Source organism: Podarcis muralis, chromosome 18 (genome assembly GCF_964188315.1).
Source record: "Podarcis muralis chromosome 18, rPodMur119.hap1.1, whole genome shotgun sequence".
NCBI lineage: Eukaryota > Metazoa > Chordata > Lepidosauria > Squamata > Lacertidae > Podarcis > Podarcis muralis.
In genome coordinates, this window is record NC_135672.1 from 2,238,702 (window position 1) to 2,256,569 (window position 17,868).

Below are 17,868 nucleotides of genomic sequence, written 5' to 3' on the forward strand. Positions count from 1 at the left end.
AAATTATAATTTTACCACACAGTCAAACCTGCAAGCCACCAGGCCCCATATGTAAGTAAAAGGGGACTGAGGTATTTGGTGCTTCTCTTCCGTCAATAAAATGGTCTCTTACCTACCTATAGTCTAGCCCCTTGGAAGAAGCCAAAGACCACTGCAAGAAAAGCAGCCTTTGCAGCAACTTCCCAATATATCACAATTTTTGAGGGGCGCCTTCATTTCTTACTCATAAAACCACAGTAGAATAGAATCATAGAGTGGTAGAGATGGAAGGGACCCGGAGGAATCTCACCTGAAGCATCCATGACACATGGTCACCTTCGGAGGGAGTCCGTTCCACTGTTGAACAGCTCTGTGTGCTTCAAAGGTGCTGTAATGGAGCAGAGATTTCCAAATTCTTCCTCTATGCTAGACAGGAAAAGGTTTGATGTCAATGCAAAAGGATGAATAAACAAAGAAACAAACAAATATTAATCTTTGTGGATCATATAATATCCCCACCCCCCTTCATACGAATGCCAGTTGCACTCTGTTTAAAGGGTTCATTTATTGCAGGGAGGCACCTAGGTTCTACTGGCACATGTTGTCTTTCCTGTTCACCATTCAAGAGATCAACCAGGATCTCAGGCTCTTACCCAACATCACCCTGGGCTACAACATCTATGAGAACTATTTTGATGCAAGGATGACTTCGGACGCCATGCTAGAGCTGCTTGCAGGCAGTGGATGCAATATTCCCAATTATCACTGTGGAGAACAGAATCAGCTGCTGGCTGTTCTTGAAAGAAGCAACACTTTCATCTTAAGAGTGATTTCAGCCTTGTCAGGCATCTACAAAATCCCACAGGTAAGTAGTGGGAGAGCATGGAAGCACAGAGAATTCCAACTGTGTAAAATTCTATTTTCTCTTGGGAGGGGTCAAGTGAGGATATTTTTCAAAATGGGAAAATCCTGAGCTATGGATTCAACATCCCTTTTTCAAAACTGAGCCTTTACCAACTTGACACCTCCAGATGTTTCCGACTAAAACTCCCATCAGCCTCAGCCAGCAGAGATTTAGATATCAGGCATTTCAGATGATTAAATACCCATTATGCTGAAAGTAAAATAAATTGCTGATCTTTTGCTTTCCTTGCTAGATCAGTTATGGCTTCACTTCCCAGGTTCTCGAAGGTAAAACCCTGTTCCCTTTTGTCTACCGGATGACTCCCAAAGAGGAAAGTCAGTACCAGGGGATTGTTGAATTGCTCCTGCATTTTGGATGGACGTGGATTGGCCTCTTCACTCCAGACAATGACAGTGGAGAAAGATTTGTGAGCGCTGTGAAACCTCTGCTGCTCAGCAAAGGGATCTGCATTGCTTTATCAAAAAGAGTACCAGAAAATGATCCAGGTCAATTTATCAGGCCTGGGGAACCTTTTTTCCTATGGAGACAAGTTGGGGTATTTGTTTCCTATATAACCAATGCACTAGGTATCATAATACTCCTGTCAATAAACATGGTATATGAGAAGGAAATAGGGGCAAAAGTCTGGATCACAACATCTTTGCTAGAAATCAGAAATGGCTTTTACATCCCTCCAAATTTATTCCAGCACCTCCATGGTTCTCTGTCCTTTGCAATTCAGACCGGAATAAGGAGCAGCAAAGGTGACAAATTGCAGTTCAATCTTAGGGATTATTTCAATCAAGAAACTGGAGCCATTATCCCAAGGGGTGCATGAGAGAGCCCTGTCTCTAGACAGCTATGGCACTTACATCCATGTTCAAGCTGTGGCTCAGGCCTTGCATGCTTTGCTGATGGTGGAGGAAGGAGAGCAATGGGGACCCCAAAGGCTACAGCCGTGGCAGGTATTTCCTTCCCCTTTTTGCAAACTGCAGTCCACACAGATGCTGATCTTGACTGGGGATAGACCTGCAACATATCATAATTACTATTAGTATTAGTAATAGTAGCAGACCGCCCAACATTTCTCTGATGAAAATAGGGACATACCATTCCATAATGAAAATTTTACTGTTGATACCTAGGGCTTTTTTACTGGGGGGTCGGGACTCACTCAAACTCAGTTCTGGCACCTCTCAGGCGGGTACCATTGCCATTCTCAGAGGGAGGTGTTCATGGTGATTTCCGGCACCCTTTTTGCTAGAAATATATCACTGTTTATACCCCACACATCTTTTTGGCTTGCCTCAGCACTCTGGGCAGCTCCCAAAATAAAGAAATTCATACTAAAATATAAAACATATTAAAATTCCCGATACAGGATTGGACGGCTTGTGGGTTGGATAACTCCACATCTGCCAACTTTTCTCCAATGAAGAAAAGGAAAAGTGGGGAATTTCGGGATCAAATGAAAAACTGACTCTAATCCAGGGACATCCCTGGAAAATTGGGGCACTTGCAGGGTCTGTAGTAATAAAAATGGCTGAATAGGAATTCCAGTCTACATGAGATACACCCAGGCCCCAAATCATAAGAGATTGAAGTGAGTAGGACTGAGATATCCATCTTGGCTTCCAGGTTTCTCAGTGCTGGTGCTTTCCCCTGTCATTCCAGCTTCACCCTTTCTTGAGAGAAATCCAGTGTTTGAATACTTCCAGAGGCAGGCTGTGCTTGGATGAGAACTGGGAGCTGCCAGCAGACTTTGATATTGTGAACGGGGTGATCTCTCCCAATAAGTCTTGTGTCGTTATTGGGAATATAAGGAGAGAGACGTCTGCTAGCATAAAGTTCACCATTAACCCAGAGTGGCCCAAGAAATTCAACAAGGTAGGGGGAATCACAGAGAGGGGAGGCTAGGAGATCCTGAATATGCTTTTCCTTGAACAACTGCTGCAAAATGACTATATCAGGTTGACCAATGATGTATTGACCGTCCAATAACAGCTGCAACGGCCACTCCTTCTTTCCACAGCAGCTGAGATAGGTGGGAAATTTGGGATGCTCACAGAAAGCATAGAGCCCAGAGGTCCTCAGAGAAGACACCATTCACAGTTGTTGGTGAAAGATGATAATTTAAAAAAACAACAACCCTATTGTAATATAAGGTTAACGTTAAGAAATGGCATGTAAACTAGAAATAACTAGGGAAATAGATCAGCGACAAGAGGAAACCTTGCATCCCTCAAGAACAGAGTGAGGGAAACCAATATTTGGAAAAGTCATATTAAATTTATCTAAATTAGTGGTTGAGAGATTATCAGAATCCTGAAAATTGGGGAAATCACATTTCAGACTCCATTGCTATCTTCTTTGAAGATTTTTTAAGCAGGGAAGCAGGTAAACGGAGAAGAGGAATCAGAGTTCTGTGGCGCAAACCTCAGTTGTCCTGAACGAAGAACAAGATATTCTGGTCACCCCAATGGTCAGTGGGGGGTTGAAAGGACCCTGATGAGGGGTCAAAGGCTGCAGTCCAGAGATCAGTTTCAATTTACCCTATGAGTGAATTACATACCCACAAATACTCCTAACTGTTCCTCTTTGTTGCACCTTCTTGTCTTTCTGGTTAGTCCGTACCTCGTTCCAGGTGTACAGAAAGATGTCGACCTGGATATGCCAAGGTGGTTCTGGAAGGAAAGCCCGTTTGCTGCTATGCTTGTGCTCGGTGTGCGGAAGGGACCTTCTCCGCCCAGGAAGGTGGGTGACTCCAAGGGGAAGGTATTTGTCAGGGAACTGCCATCGGAGCCAGAGCGAGAGGGAGGGCTCCAGAGGGATTCTGGAGAGCGTCCCGGGAGGGAGAGAAGCAGCCCATCTTCTGGGGAAGGAAATCAGCGTAGCACCAGTGGAGAAGGGGGGCAGATTGGGGAATCGGCGAGGTGGCTCCATGACTCCTCGCCAGAGACCTGCAGGGAGAGCATGGGTCCTCCGCTGCCAACACCCTCCCTGCGCAGAAGGCTTCCGCGCAGGGAGAGTAGGCGGAGACTAGGTGTCAAAGAGCTTCTTTGCTGGAAGAAGTTCAAGAAACGCCCACTGACGGATTCTGCCAGCGATTGAGACAGCCACAGGTGAGTGGCTCTCCGGACAGAAAGGGTTCACTCAGACAACTCAGCAAGGTGTGGCGCCGATTTATGCACGAGCAACCCCTAGAACCATTACAGTATTCCGAGAGAGAGTAAACACTGGGCAGTAATCCAGTCTCACACACTTTTTGTGAGAATTCTGCAGATATTGGGGCTCCTTCCTCAACTTCTTTAGGATTAATCAACTTTATTACATCCAGGAAGTGAGTTGATAGGAATGACCATGAGGAAGACATCTCTGGGGTTGAAAGTGGGCAGCTGTGAGAGGAATGCCCATAAAGCATTCCTTTTTTATTTTTCATACCAAGTCACACCAAAAAGGAAATCATTTTGACATTTATAAAGAGTAATGGACAGGTGATGCAAACCAGCAAATGTTTAATAGCAAAAGCACAATAAAAAATAAAATATTTCAAATGAAAATTATTACAATATAATCAATGGACTGTTTTGATCTCACTACTATGAACATTGCATGGAAGCAACAGAAAACTGCATTTCAAATGTCAAGTTAAAGAGCTGTTTCTTCAGGATTAGGCAGGATCCAAACAATGCAGTTAACAGAAGTGGAGTGCTCATTGCTACTCAGTTTATCCTACCTCACAATTTTTGCTTTACCTCATTTAGCATTCTTATTTCCTGAGGTCCACCACAGAGTTTTTCAAAACGTAGCAGAGCACAGATCCTTAGGGATGTAACTGATGCTGCAGCCACTCTTTTTCCTCTTCCTCAGATGCAGAACATTGCACCAAATGTTCAGAAGATCAGTATCCAAACAAGGACAGAAATCAATGTGCCCCCAAGATTATCATCTTCCTGGCTTATGAAGAATATTTGGGAATGGTGTTAGCTTCCATTGCCCTCTTCTTGTCCTTAACAGCAGGCATTGTGTTGGGAATCTTCATTAAATACAAGGACACTCCCATAGTCAAAGCCAACAACCGGGACCTCTCCTACATCCTCCTCGTCTCCCTCCTGCTTTCCTTTTTGTCCTCCTTCCTCTTCATCGGGCGCCCAAGGAAAGAGACCTGCCTTCTCCGACAAACGGCCTTCAGCATCATCTTCTCAGCTGCTGTTTCTTCTGTCTTGGCAAAGACCATCACAGTGGTGCTGGCCTTCCTGGCCACAAAGCCCGGGAACAGGGTGAGGAGATGGCTGGGCAAGAGTCTGGCCAACTCCATTGTCATCTCCTGTTCTGGGGGGCAAGTTCTCATCTGCACCATCTGGCTGGGCTCTTCTCCCCCATTCCCAGAGCCCGACATGCTCTCCCAGGTGGAAGAGATCATCCTGCAATGCAACGAAGGGTCTGTGGCCATGTTTTACGTTGCCCTCGGCTACATGGGCTTCTTGGCTGCCACCTGCTTCACGGTGGCTTTCCTAGCCAGGAAGCTGCCTGGCTCCTTCAACGAAGCCAAGCTGATCACCTTCAGCATGCTGGTCTTCTGCAGCGTTTGGGTGTCTTTTGTGCCCACCTACCTGAGCACCAAGGGCAAGTACATGGTGGCCGTGCAGATCTTCTCTATGTTGGCCTCCAGTGCTGGGCTTCTGGGCTGCATCTTCCTTCCCAAGTGCTACATGATTGTGCTGAGGCCTGATCTGAACACAAAGGAGCACCTCACAACCAGAAATTAAGGGGACATGTGATTCTTAAAATAGTCCATGTTCCCAGTGTCCAGAAGTGCCTAAAGGAAACACAGCTACTCATCTATTGGAGGGAAGCAATGAGACGAAGCCAGATAGTTGTATTTCCTGCCTGCCAAACCTTTTAAGAGGAGGCATCTTATGCTCAGTCAGGAAGGAAGAGCGAGAGGCCTCCTCCTCCTACTCAGGTTCCTCCCATTCAGGTCCTCCTCCTCCTCCTCCTCCTCCTCAGGTTCCTCCCATTCAGGTCCTCCTCCTCCTCCTCCTCCTCCTCAGGTTCCTCCCATTCAGGCCCCATTTATAGAGCAAAACCAAGATCAGATGGGAAGTGAAAATAATTGGCAGAACAACCACTAATGAAGCATTTAGAATAGGTTAATTAGCCAAGATTGCACCCTACTTAAACTTTCAACACTTCAAATTGGTGGAAAGCTTACTAAGTTCTCAGTCTTATAGCAATTCAACCTGTAGAATTCCAATGAAGGGTGCAATATAAAATTAATTAGTAAAGGTCCTAAGAAAGCTGACTAGTTTATGTATGTATGCAACCACAGCAGCTAGAACTTTATATGCACAGAAATGGAAAGAGTTCCCCACCAAGGAGGAATGGCTTATGAAACTGGGGGAATATGCTGAAATGGTGAAATTACCTGCTAAAATTACCATCCAAAATGACCATCCAAAATGATGGATTGTTTAAGGAAGAATGGAGATCAGGGATATATTATCTGTCAAACCATCATCCATACATGAAGTCAAAGGCAGAGGATTATTGAAATACGACATCGGGGCTTACATAATAAAAGCATATATATTTTAAAACATCTGATAAAAAGGAGTAATAAAAACAAACATCGAGAAAGGAGAGGTGGGGAGTCAAGAAGAAATTATGTATTTATTTTTACCAGTTGTATAAGAAGAAAGGTGTTTTGGAATATCTATGGAGACTTTATTAAATTTATTGTTATAAAAAATATATTTTCGTTAAGGATCCACCCAGATTCTTAGGAAGTTGAGGTAATTTGAGTCTGTTTTATTATTTTAACTTTTTGTATGTTCTGAAGTAAGTTTGTAAACTTTTTATGATTGTTACATAAAGCGCTTTGGGAGTTATTGGCCTAACCCTGTGGTACGTGGATTTTATGCAAGAGATGAAATGAGTAAGTAAGAAAGAAGTAAATATTAATAAATAAATGGATAAAGAATAATAAAACTGCTAGAATGCTAGCCTGGTGCCACGGGCTTGGCGCCTCAATGTGCCTGCTCTTTCTTACATATATTGCCCCCACCTCACTGAACCACCCTTAAAACCAATGCTAACTATCCCAGAGTATTCTGTAGGGGACCTGGGTGTGGGGGATAACCAGTGAGCTGGAGTCTCAAGCAGATGTTTTTCAAATAACAATAAAGATTTATTTTAAAACAAGGTAGTATAATACAAGTGGAGAAACTTAGGTTACTTCAATAATAATACGCTACTTCAATTCATTTTCAGAGGTTTCAGCTTGATAGTTTGGTCCTTTCTAAGGCGGTACTTTCCTTCAGTTAAAGATAAAGGGACCCCTAACAGTTATGTCCAGTCGCGGACGACTCTGGGGTTGCGGCGCTCATCTCGCTTGGCCGAGGGAACCAGCATTTGTCCGCAGATCATGTGGCCAGCATGTCTGGGTCATGTGGCCAGCATGACTAAGCTGCTTCTGGCGAACCAGAGCAGCGCACGGAAACGCCGTTTACCTTCCCACCGGAGTGGTACCTATTTATCTACTTGCACTCTGATGTTCTTTCAAACTGCTAGGTTGGCAGGAGCAGGGACCGAGCAGCGGGAGCTCACCCCGTCGTGGGGATTCGAACCACCGACCTGGGCAAGCCCTAGGCTCTGTGGTTTAGACCACAGCACCACCCGCGTCCCTCTTTTCCTTCAGTTACCCACCCCTTTAACAAATCCAGCTCCTGAGGGACTTTCAGTAACAGTCTTAAGGGTTCACCACACGCACCCTTCCTTCACTGGGTTTTGGAAGTCTCTTCTTTCCTCAGAAGAGTCTCTCCCCTCCAGGCGAGTTTGAGACCTAAGTAGATCTCAGCTCCTACTTCTGTCTCAGCCTCAGTCTCCCAGCAAGATCTGGTCCTATTACTCCCGCAGGACACTACACTCAGACACTACACTCAGTCCTTCACTGTACAGTGGAGTGGACCTTTTCTCCAGAACCAACTCTGCCTCCTCAACCCTCATTGTATTTCAACCTCACTCCTATCCTATCTCCCTACCTAACTCCCAACCTCCTTCCTCAACCAGCTCAACTCAACCAACCACACCACCCTCAACAGCCCAACTCCCTGTCTCACTCCAACGTCTCTCTTTTTAAACTCTCCCTCCTGGAACTTCAGCCAATCAGAGGCTGCTGTTCTTTCACCATTTCCTGGCAGGAGATAAAAGTAAAAAAGAAATACTTATGGAACCAACTTTTCCGTCACACCTGGCTTCTGCACATGCAATTGTTTACAAGTAGAGAAGTTTCTGCTCAAAGTCAAGGAACAAGTTGGCTCCATGTGCAACAGAAGCTCTCCTTCCGCAGAACATGTCGAAGGGGAAGGGAGAGTCAAAAGTTCAGAGCAACCTTTCTCCCCTCCACCAACCCCAGAGAGCTTCCCTCTGTTGGAGAAGCCTTTCAAAGATGGGGTGGAAATTCACTTGAAATGGCTTCAAAGCCACCAAGGTGCTACTTCCCTTCCAGGGGAGAACCAGAAGAGAGCGGCAGGAATCAAGCAGCCCAGACCCACCCAAAGTGGCCAGACGGTGGGCTTGAGAAAACCCTCCCCATCGCAGGCTCCACCAGTCTCTGTCTCTAGCAGCCTCCAGGAAACAAGATCCCACCACCATGTATCCCGTTCACAGTACTGAGGATGGCATTTCTCTGCATTCTTCATTTATTCATTTTTATTTATTCATATTTATTCCTTTATTTATTGATGTACTGAATCTATATACCGCTCTCTCCCTGGAGGTCTCAGGGTGGTTCACAGAACAAAATCAAAATATAAAACCACAACATATATAATCAAAATAAAAACAACACCCCAATAATGTCCCCCCCGAACCCCCACATTTTAAAAGGGCTTAGGATGCCCGGGATTCAAGGCTGGGACTCCTTCATCTGGCTGTTGTCCATCCCTGACTCTCCCACCTCTTCTTAAAAACCTCCAATGAAGCATAGAATGGGAGACTTGGAAAGGGACCCCAAGGTCCTCTAGTCCAACCCTCTGCAATGCTAAATCATCCCTAACAGATGGCCATCCAAACTCTGCTTCAAAACCTCCAAGGAAGGAGAGTCCATGGTCAGATCCAGCTCCTTCTTTGGTCCTTGGGAGCAAAGTTCAGGCCAAACTTCCAACTCCCAAACACACCCCTTGACTTCTGTGCACCATGTTTTTCTCCAGCTCTGCAACTGCTGCTTGAGCCATTCAAGACTCCAGAAAGTTTTTGTGATGAAACTTATTCCACTTGGAATAATAAAAATTATAGTCTTCTCATCTTCTGAAAGCTCAGGAGATATTTCTGTAGATTGCATGAGCCTCGGAAAGCAACATGACAATATTAATTGCACTGTGTCTGGGGGGGAAAAGTTGGTGCAGAGAATATTTCCTGTGATGGAGACAGACCGAGTGAAGATGCAGAGCTGGAGAAAGAGGGAGGTGCCTGCCTTGTGCTTCCAAGCTCTGAAGGTAGAGTTGAAAACCACCCAGATTGGGAAAGCCCACCCAGTCTGGTCTTGCAAGAGTCTTTGGGTTCTTCTGCTTTGCCTCCTTGGCAGGTAAGAGGAGGAGGAGGCAGAGCCAGAATGAGATCCCTGCTCCTTCTGTTGCTGCTTCTGCTGCTCATGATGTCCTTTGGAGTCTGCGGGAACCACAAGGCGAAATGCCCCTTGAATCTGGTCAGGGATCAAAAGGATGCTCGCAATTACTACCGGCCTGGACACTTTTTCATCAGTGGGATCATCTCTCCAAAACGCTTTGTTGAGGAAACGCCATACAACTTTTCTCAGACACCCTTCGCCAGGACTGAAGTGTATGCACTTATATGCAGATGGTTTCATGGTCCTCCACTCCTTATAATGGTTCCTGTTTATCAAGGAAATAGCCCCTTTCTCAGGGCTGGGGAGCCAAGGGCTGGTGTTGCAGGACTACCCTGCCCTGACCATTGGGCTTGCTGTTGGAGGAGCTGGGAGCTGGGGAGGGGTGTCTAGTAAAAGATTCTAGTAAAGGGAGGTGTGCTCATTCGTGTAGTTTCTGATCCAGAATATGGACAAAATTATAATTTTACCACACAGTCAAACCTGCAAGCCACCAGGCCCCATATGTAAGTAAAAGGGGACTGAGGTATTTGGTGCTTCTCTTCTGTCAATAAAATGGTCTCTTACCTACCTATAGTCTAGCCCCTTGGAAGAAGCCAAAGACCACTGCAAGAAAAGCAGCCTTTGCAGCAACTTCCCAGTATATCACAATTTTTGAGGGGCGCCTTCATTTCTTACTCATAAAACCACAGTAGAATAGAATCATAGAGTGGTAGAGATGGAAGGGACCCAGAGGAATCTCACCTGAAGCATCCATGACACATGGTCACCTTCGGAGGGAGTCCGTTCCACTGTTGAACAGCTCTGTGTGCTTCAAAGGTGCTGTAATGGAGCAGAGATTTCCAAATTCTTCCTCTATGCTAGACAGGAAAAGATTTGATGTCAATGCAGAAGGATGGAAAAACAAAGAAACAAACAAATATTAATCTTTGTGGATCATATAATGTCCCCACCCCCATTCATACGAATGCCAGTTGCACTCTGTTTAAAGGGTTCATTTATTGCAGGGAGGCACCTAGGTTCTACTGGCACATGTTGTCTTTCCTGTTCACCATTCAAGAGATCAACCAGGATCTCAGGCTCTTACCCAACATCACCCTGGGCTACAACATCTATGAGAACTATTTTGATGCAAGGATGACTTCGGACGCCATGCTAGAGCTGCTTGCAGGCAGTGGATGCAATATTCCCAATTATCACTGTGGAGAACAGAATCAGCTGCTGGCTGTTCTTGAAAGAAGCAACACTTTCATCTCAAGAGTGATTTCAGCCTTGTCAGGCATCTACAAAATCCCACAGGTAAGTAGTGGGAGAGCATGGAAGCACAGAGAATTCCAACTGTGTAAAATTCTATTTTCTCTTGGGAGGGGTCAAGTGAGGATATTTTTCAAAATGGGAAAATCCTGAGCTATGGATTCAACATCCCTTTTTCAAAACTGAGCCTTTACCAACTTGGCACCTCCAGATGTTTCCGACTAAAACTCCCATCAGCCTCAGCCAGCAGAGATTTAGATATCAGGCAATTCAGATGATTAAATACCCATTATGCTGAAAGTAAAATAAATTGCTGATCTTTGCTTTGCTTGCTAGATCAGTTATGGCTTCACTTCCCAGGTTCTCGAAGGTAAAACCCTGTTCCCTTTTGTCTACCGGATGAGTACCAAAGAGGAAAGTCAGTACCCGGGGATTGTTGAATTGCTCCTGCATTTTGGATGGACGTGGATTGGCCTCTTCACTCCAGACAATGACAGTGGAGAAAGATTTGTGAGCGCTGTGAAACCTCTGCTGCTCAGCAAAGGGATCTGCATTGCTTTATCAAAAAGAGTACCAGAAAATGATCCAGGTCAATTTATCAGGCCTGGGGAACCTTTTTTCCTATGGAGACAAGTTGGGGTATTTGTTTCCTATATAACCAATTCACAGACTATCGTAATCCTCATGGCAATACACTTTATCTATGAGAAGGAAATAGGGGCAAAAGTCTGGATCACAACATCTTTGCTAGAAATCAGAAATGGCTTTTACATCCCTCCAAATTTATTCCAGCACCTCCATGGTTCTCTGTCCTTTGCAATTCAGACCGGAATAAGGAGCAGCAAAGGTGACAAATTGCAGTTCAATCTTAGGGATTATTTCAATCAAGCATTTCAGTGTTCATATTCAAAGCATTTGTTGTCCGTGAAAGGCAGGATAAGATGCAAAGAGGAGGAGAAACTGGAGCCATTATCCCAAGGGGTGCATGAGAGAGCCCTGTCTCTAGACAGCTATGGCACTTACATCCATGTTCAAGCTGTGGCTCAGGCCTTGCATGCTTCGCTTTCCTCGAGATCCCAGAGGAGGCTGATGGTGGAGGAAGGAGAGCAATGGGGACCCCAAAGGCTACAGCCGTGGCAGGTATTTCCTTCCCCTTTTTGCAAACTGCACTCCACACAGATGCTGATCTTGACTGGGGATAGACCTGCAACATATCATAATTACTATTAGTATTAGTAATAGTAGCAGACCGCCCAACATTTCTCTGATGAAAATAGGGACATACCATCTGTCCCTATACAGATACTGTTGATACCTAGGGCTTTTTTACTGGGGGGTCGGGACTCACTCAAACTCAGTTCTGGCACCTCTCAGGCGGGTACCATTGCCATTCTCAGAGGGAGGTGTTCATGGTGATTTCCGGCACCCTTTTTGCTAGAAATATATCACTGTTTATACCCCACACATCTTTTTGGCTTGCCTCAGCACTCTGGGCAGCTCCCAAAATAAAGAAATTCATACTAAAATATAAAACATATTAAAATTCCCGATACAGGATTGGACGGCTTGTGGGTTGGATAACTCCACATCTGCCAACTTTTCTCCAATGAAGAAAAGGAAAAGTGGGGAATTTCGGGATCAAATGAAAAACTGACTCTAATCCAGGGACATCCCTGGAAAATTGGGGCACTTGCAGGGTCTGTAGTAATAAAAATGGCTGAATAGGAATTCCAGTCTACATGAGATACACGCAGGCCCCAAATCATAAGAGGTTGAAGTGAGTAGGACTGAGATATCCATCTTGGCTTCCAGCTTTCTCAGTGCTGGTGCTTTCCCCTGTCATTCCAGCTTCACCCTTTCTTGAGAGAAATCCAGTGTTTGAATACTTCCAGAGGCAGGCTGTGCTTGGATGAGAACTGGGAGCTGCCAGCAGACTTTGATATTGTGAACTGGGTGATCTCTCCCAATAAGTCTTGTGTCGTTATTGGGAATATAAGGAGAGAGACGTCTGCTAGCATAAAGTTCACCATTAACCCAGAAGCCATTGAGTGGCCCAAGAAATTCAACAAGGTAGGGGGAATCACAGAGAGGGGAGGCTAGGAGATCCTGAATATGCTTTTCCTTGAACAACTGCTGCAAAATGACTATATCAGGTTGACCAATGATGTATTGACCGTCCAATAACAGCTGCAACGGCCACTCCTTCTTTCCACAGCAGCTGAGATAGGTGGGAAATTTGGGATGCTCACAGAAAGCATAGAGCCCAGAGGTCCTCAGAGAAGACACCATTCACAGTTGTTGGTGAAAGATGATAATTTAAAAAAACAACAACCCTATTGTAATATAAGGTTAACGTTAAGAAATGGCATGTAAACTAGAAATAACTAGGGAAATAGATCAGCGACAAGAGGAAACCTTGCATCCCTCAAGAACAGAGTGAGGGAAACCAATATTTGGAAAAGTCATATTAAATTTATCTAAATTAGTGGTTGAGAGATTATCAGAATCCTGAAAATTGGGGAAATCACATTTCAGACTCCATTGCTATCTTCTTTGAAGATTTTTTAAGCAGGGAAGCAGGTAAACGGAGAAGAGGAATCAGAGTTCTGTGGCGCAAACCTCAGTTGTCCTGAACGAAGAACAAGATATTCTGGTCACCCCAATGGTCAGTGGGGGGTTGAAAGGACCCTGATGAGGGGTCAAAGGCTGCAGTCCAGAGATCAGTTTCAATTTACCCTATGAGTGAATTACATACCCACAAATACTCCTAACTGTTCCTCTTTGTTGCACCTTCTTGTCTTTCTGGTTAGGCCGTACCTCGTTCCAGGTGTACAGAAAGATGTCGACCTGGATATGCCAAGGTGGTTCTGGAAGGAAAGCCCGTTTGCTGCTATGCTTGTGCTCGGTGTGCGGAAGGGACCTTCTCCGCCCAGGAAGGTGGGTGACTCCAAGGGGAAGGTATTTGTCAGGGAACTGCCATCGGAGCCAGAGCGAGAGGGAGGGCTCCAGAGGGATTCTGGAGAGCGTCCCGGGAGGGAGAGAAGCAGCCCATCTTCTGGGGAAGGAAATCAGCGTAGCACCAGTGGAGAAGGGGGGCAGATTGGGGAATCGGCGAGGTGGCTCCATGACTCCTCGCCAGAGACCTGCAGGGAGAGCATGGGTCCTCCGCTGCCAACACCCTCCCTGCGCAGAAGGCTTCCGCGCAGGGAGAGTAGGCGGAGACTAGGTGTCAAAGAGCTTCTTTGCTGGAAGAAGTTCAAGAAACGCCCACTGACGGATTCTGCCAGCGATTGAGACAGCCACAGGTGAGTGGCTCTCCGGACAGAAAGGGTTCACTCAGACAACTCAGCAAGGTGTGGCGCCGATTTATGCACGAGCAACCCCTAGAACCATTACAGTATTCCGAGAGAGAGTAAACACTGGGCAGTAATCCAGTCTCACACACTTTTTGTGAGAATTCTGCAGATATTGGGGCTCCTTCCTCAACTTCTTTAGGATTAATCAACTTTATTACATCCAGGAAGTGAGTTGATAGGAATGACCATGAGGAAGACATCTCTGGGGTTGAAAGTGGGCAGCTGTGAGAGGAATGCCCATAAAGCATTCCTTTTTTATTTTTCATACCAAGTCACACCAAAAAGGAAATCATTTTGACATTTATAAAGAGTAATGGACAGGTGATGCAAACCAGCAAATGTTTAATAGCAAAAGCACAATAAAAAATAAAATATTTCAAATGAAAATTATTACAATATAATCAATGGACTGTTTTGATCTCACTACTATGAACATTGCATGGAAGCAACAGAAAACTGCATTTCAAATGTCAAGTTAAAGAGCTGTTTCTTCAGGATTAGGCAGGATCCAAACAATGCAGTTAACAGAAGTGGAGTGCTCATTGCTACTCAGTTTATCCTACCTCACAATTTTTGCTTTACCTCATTTAGCATTCTTATTTCCTGAGGTCCACCACAGAGTTTTTCAAAACGTAGCAGAGCACAGATCCTTAGGGATGTAACTGATGCTGCAGCCACTCTTTTTCCTCTTCCTCAGATGCAGAACATTGCACCAAATGCTCAGAAGATCAGTATCCAAACAAGGACAGAAATCAATGTGCCCCCAAGATTATCATCTTCCTGGCTTATGAAGAATATTTGGGAATGGTGTTAGCTTCCATTGCCCTCTTCTTGTCCTTAACAGCAGGCATTGTGTTGGGAATCTTCATTAAATACAAGGACACTCCCATAGTCAAAGCCAACAACCGGGACCTCTCCTACATCCTCCTCGTCTCCCTCCTGCTTTCCTTTTTGTCCTCCTTCCTCTTCATCGGGCGCCCAAGGAAAGAGACCTGCCTTCTCCGACAAACGGCCTTCAGCATCATCTTCTCAGCTGCTGTTTCTTCTGTCTTGGCAAAGACCATCACGGTGGTGCTGGCCTTTCTGGCCACAAAGCCCGGGAACAGGGTGAGGAGATGGCTGGGCAAGAGTCTGGCCAACTCCATTGTCATCTCCTGTTCTGGGGGGCAAGTTCTCATCTGCACCATCTGGCTGGGCTCTTCTCCCCCATTCCCAGAGCCCGACATGCTCTCCCAGCTGGAAGAGATCATCCTGCAATGCAACGAAGGGTCTGTGGCCATGTTTTACGTTGCCCTCGGCTCCCTGGGCTTCTTGGCTGCCACCTGCTTCACGGTGGCTTTCCTAGCCAGGAAGCTGCCCGGCTCCTTCAACGAAGCCAAGCTGATCACCTTCAGCATGCTGGTCTTCTGCAGCGTTTGGGTGTCTTTTGTGCCCACCTACCTGAGCACCAAGGGCAAGTACATGGTGGCCGTGCAGATCTTCTCTATGTTGGCCTCCAGTGCTGGGCTTCTGGGCTGCATCTTCCTTCCCAAGTGCTACATGATTGTGCTGAGGCCTGATCTGAACACAAAGGAGCACCTGACAACCAGAAATTAAGGGGACATCTGATTCTAAAAATAGGCCATGTTCCTGATGTCCAGAAGTGCATAAAGGAAACACAGCTACTCCTCCATGTTGCTCCTTCTCCATCTCTGAAAGAGATTGTGTTCCTTCTTAGCCCAGGTTTTGTGTAGTCCTGTTGACATGAACCGTAAGATGGGAGGAAATGTTTTGCTACCTTGCTTTGCCAAGGACTACAATGAGTCCTGATCTACTGCCCTTAGTTTGTAAAGTTTTATCATTTAATCATTTTTTGCTTTCAGAAGTTATATTTATCTGACAACCAGATAGGCTGGAGGGAGAGAGGAGTTAGGTCTTTGAGTGTGATTCCTTTGTCCTAACTACCTATTAACCATATCAATTCTGATATTCCACAATACTGTTTGGTTATGCCAGTTCTATGTATTCAATTTTCTATGCTCCATTTCCCGCATTTATGCGCTATCATTCATAAGCTCACTTCACATCATTTCGTTCTCCTAAGCTTTGTATATCAATAAACTGAGAAATTCATTTAAGTTCTCTTCTGTGGTTCGTTGGTTTAATTTCTGTATTGTGTAAGCTCTGCTCCCTGTTCCAGAGAGTAGCAACGGACCTTAGCCAAGCCTTGACTGGGATCCAGTGAACTTTATTGCATTGACCAGGGTTAGGAATAGGGTTAGGGGCGGGCGAGGCAGGCGGGAAGAGAGGGGAGCGGGAACTCCGGCGCTCATGGGAGTGGCAGGCTGCCTATGCCAATCTGGGCGAGTCATTGTGAAAGGAGGTGGGGAGAGTAGAGCTGGGGAAGGCAATGGGTCACAAAAGGCAGCAGTGGAAAGCGGGGAGAGGTGGGGCGGGGTTTAGTGGAGAGTGGTCACGCCCACTAGGCTGGGCAAGGCAAAGCTGGGAGGAGCCTCTGGCTTGACTTATTTCATTATTATTACTAATATTAATTAGTAATGAAATATTAATTTGGGGGAATGTATTATAATATCATATAATTAATATAATATAATATAATTATATTATTATACAGGGTGATTCATAATAACATATACAGTTTCAACACCCTATAAAAAAGAATATAATATATTTCATGTTACCTGTGACAGAATTGTAGGGGAATGTTTAAAGTATTTTAGAAACAGTCAGAGATGTTCTATGTGTGCACCCTTTGTCACACGACACACATCACAATCAAAAATGCCGTTGCACAACAAACTCCATTTTGCTGAATTCAAGAACCCAAAACGCCTTCTCCACTGCAGACGCCGCCATTTCGCCTGACTAGTCACGTGACACGCGCACTCTCACCTCCATCACTTCCCTCAGTCGCGGAAGACAAACTGTATCAGTACATCTACCTCACGGTTCGCAGCTGTTTTCCGTGTCGGCGCCTGTCTTACAGGATCTGGAAAATGTATATTTCATTATGAATTACCCGTATTATATTATTTTGGTGTCCAATCACAGCATTACTATAGGATACTTCATTTCAATCAATCAAATCTTTATTACGGTAGTAGACCAGCATCAGTAGGGTGGGGTACAGTCATTTCCAAACTGTAAAACGTAAAGCTAAAAAGTATTAAAACACAAAGTATACATAAAAGTCTAAAAGAAGCGAAAAGAAGGGTTTGGGAGCATTAAACAGATGTGGAAGAGCATAAAAGGTTAGTATATAAAAGACTCTGGCCCTCCATTTCCAGGGCACTCTGAGATGAGTGTTCATTCAATCTAGTGTCACAACAACCACCATTTCTTTCTACCCCACCATCTGGCTTGGTTTCCCCAGCCACTCAGGGCGGCTCCCAATAGAATATGAAAAACACGATAAATACATCCAACATTGCAAACTTCCCTGAACAGGGCTACCTTCAGGTGTCTTCTAAAAGTCAGGTAGTCGTTTCTTTCCTTGACATCGGCTGGGAGGGCGTTGCACAGGGCGGGCGCCACCACCAAGAAGGCCCTCTGCCTGGTTCCCTCTTTGTGGCGCAGGTCATCATCCGATGAATTGAGAGCGTCATTTATTTCTGTGCTCATAATTAAAGAAAATGTGCATTTTAAAAGTATCGCACCTTGATTGTAATATTAAGAATGCACTTAAAATTACTACGCACAACAATGAATAAGTGATTGAAATGCACACACAGTTAAGCAGTATAAATATT

At 45.1% G+C, this 17,868-nt stretch overlaps 1 long non-coding RNA gene across 1 annotated transcript; it reads right to left on the bottom strand.

Moving 5' to 3' along the window:
• Positions 1–208: 208 nt before the first annotated feature.
• LOC114590402 (uncharacterized) lies at positions 209–17,359 on the bottom strand. Its single transcript, XR_013391256.1, has 3 exons — positions 17,012–17,359; positions 1,756–1,912; positions 209–405 (listed from the first exon to the last, which is right to left on the bottom strand). It is a non-coding gene; the product is annotated as an uncharacterized LOC114590402 (long non-coding RNA).
• Positions 17,360–17,868: the final 509 nt, after the last annotated feature.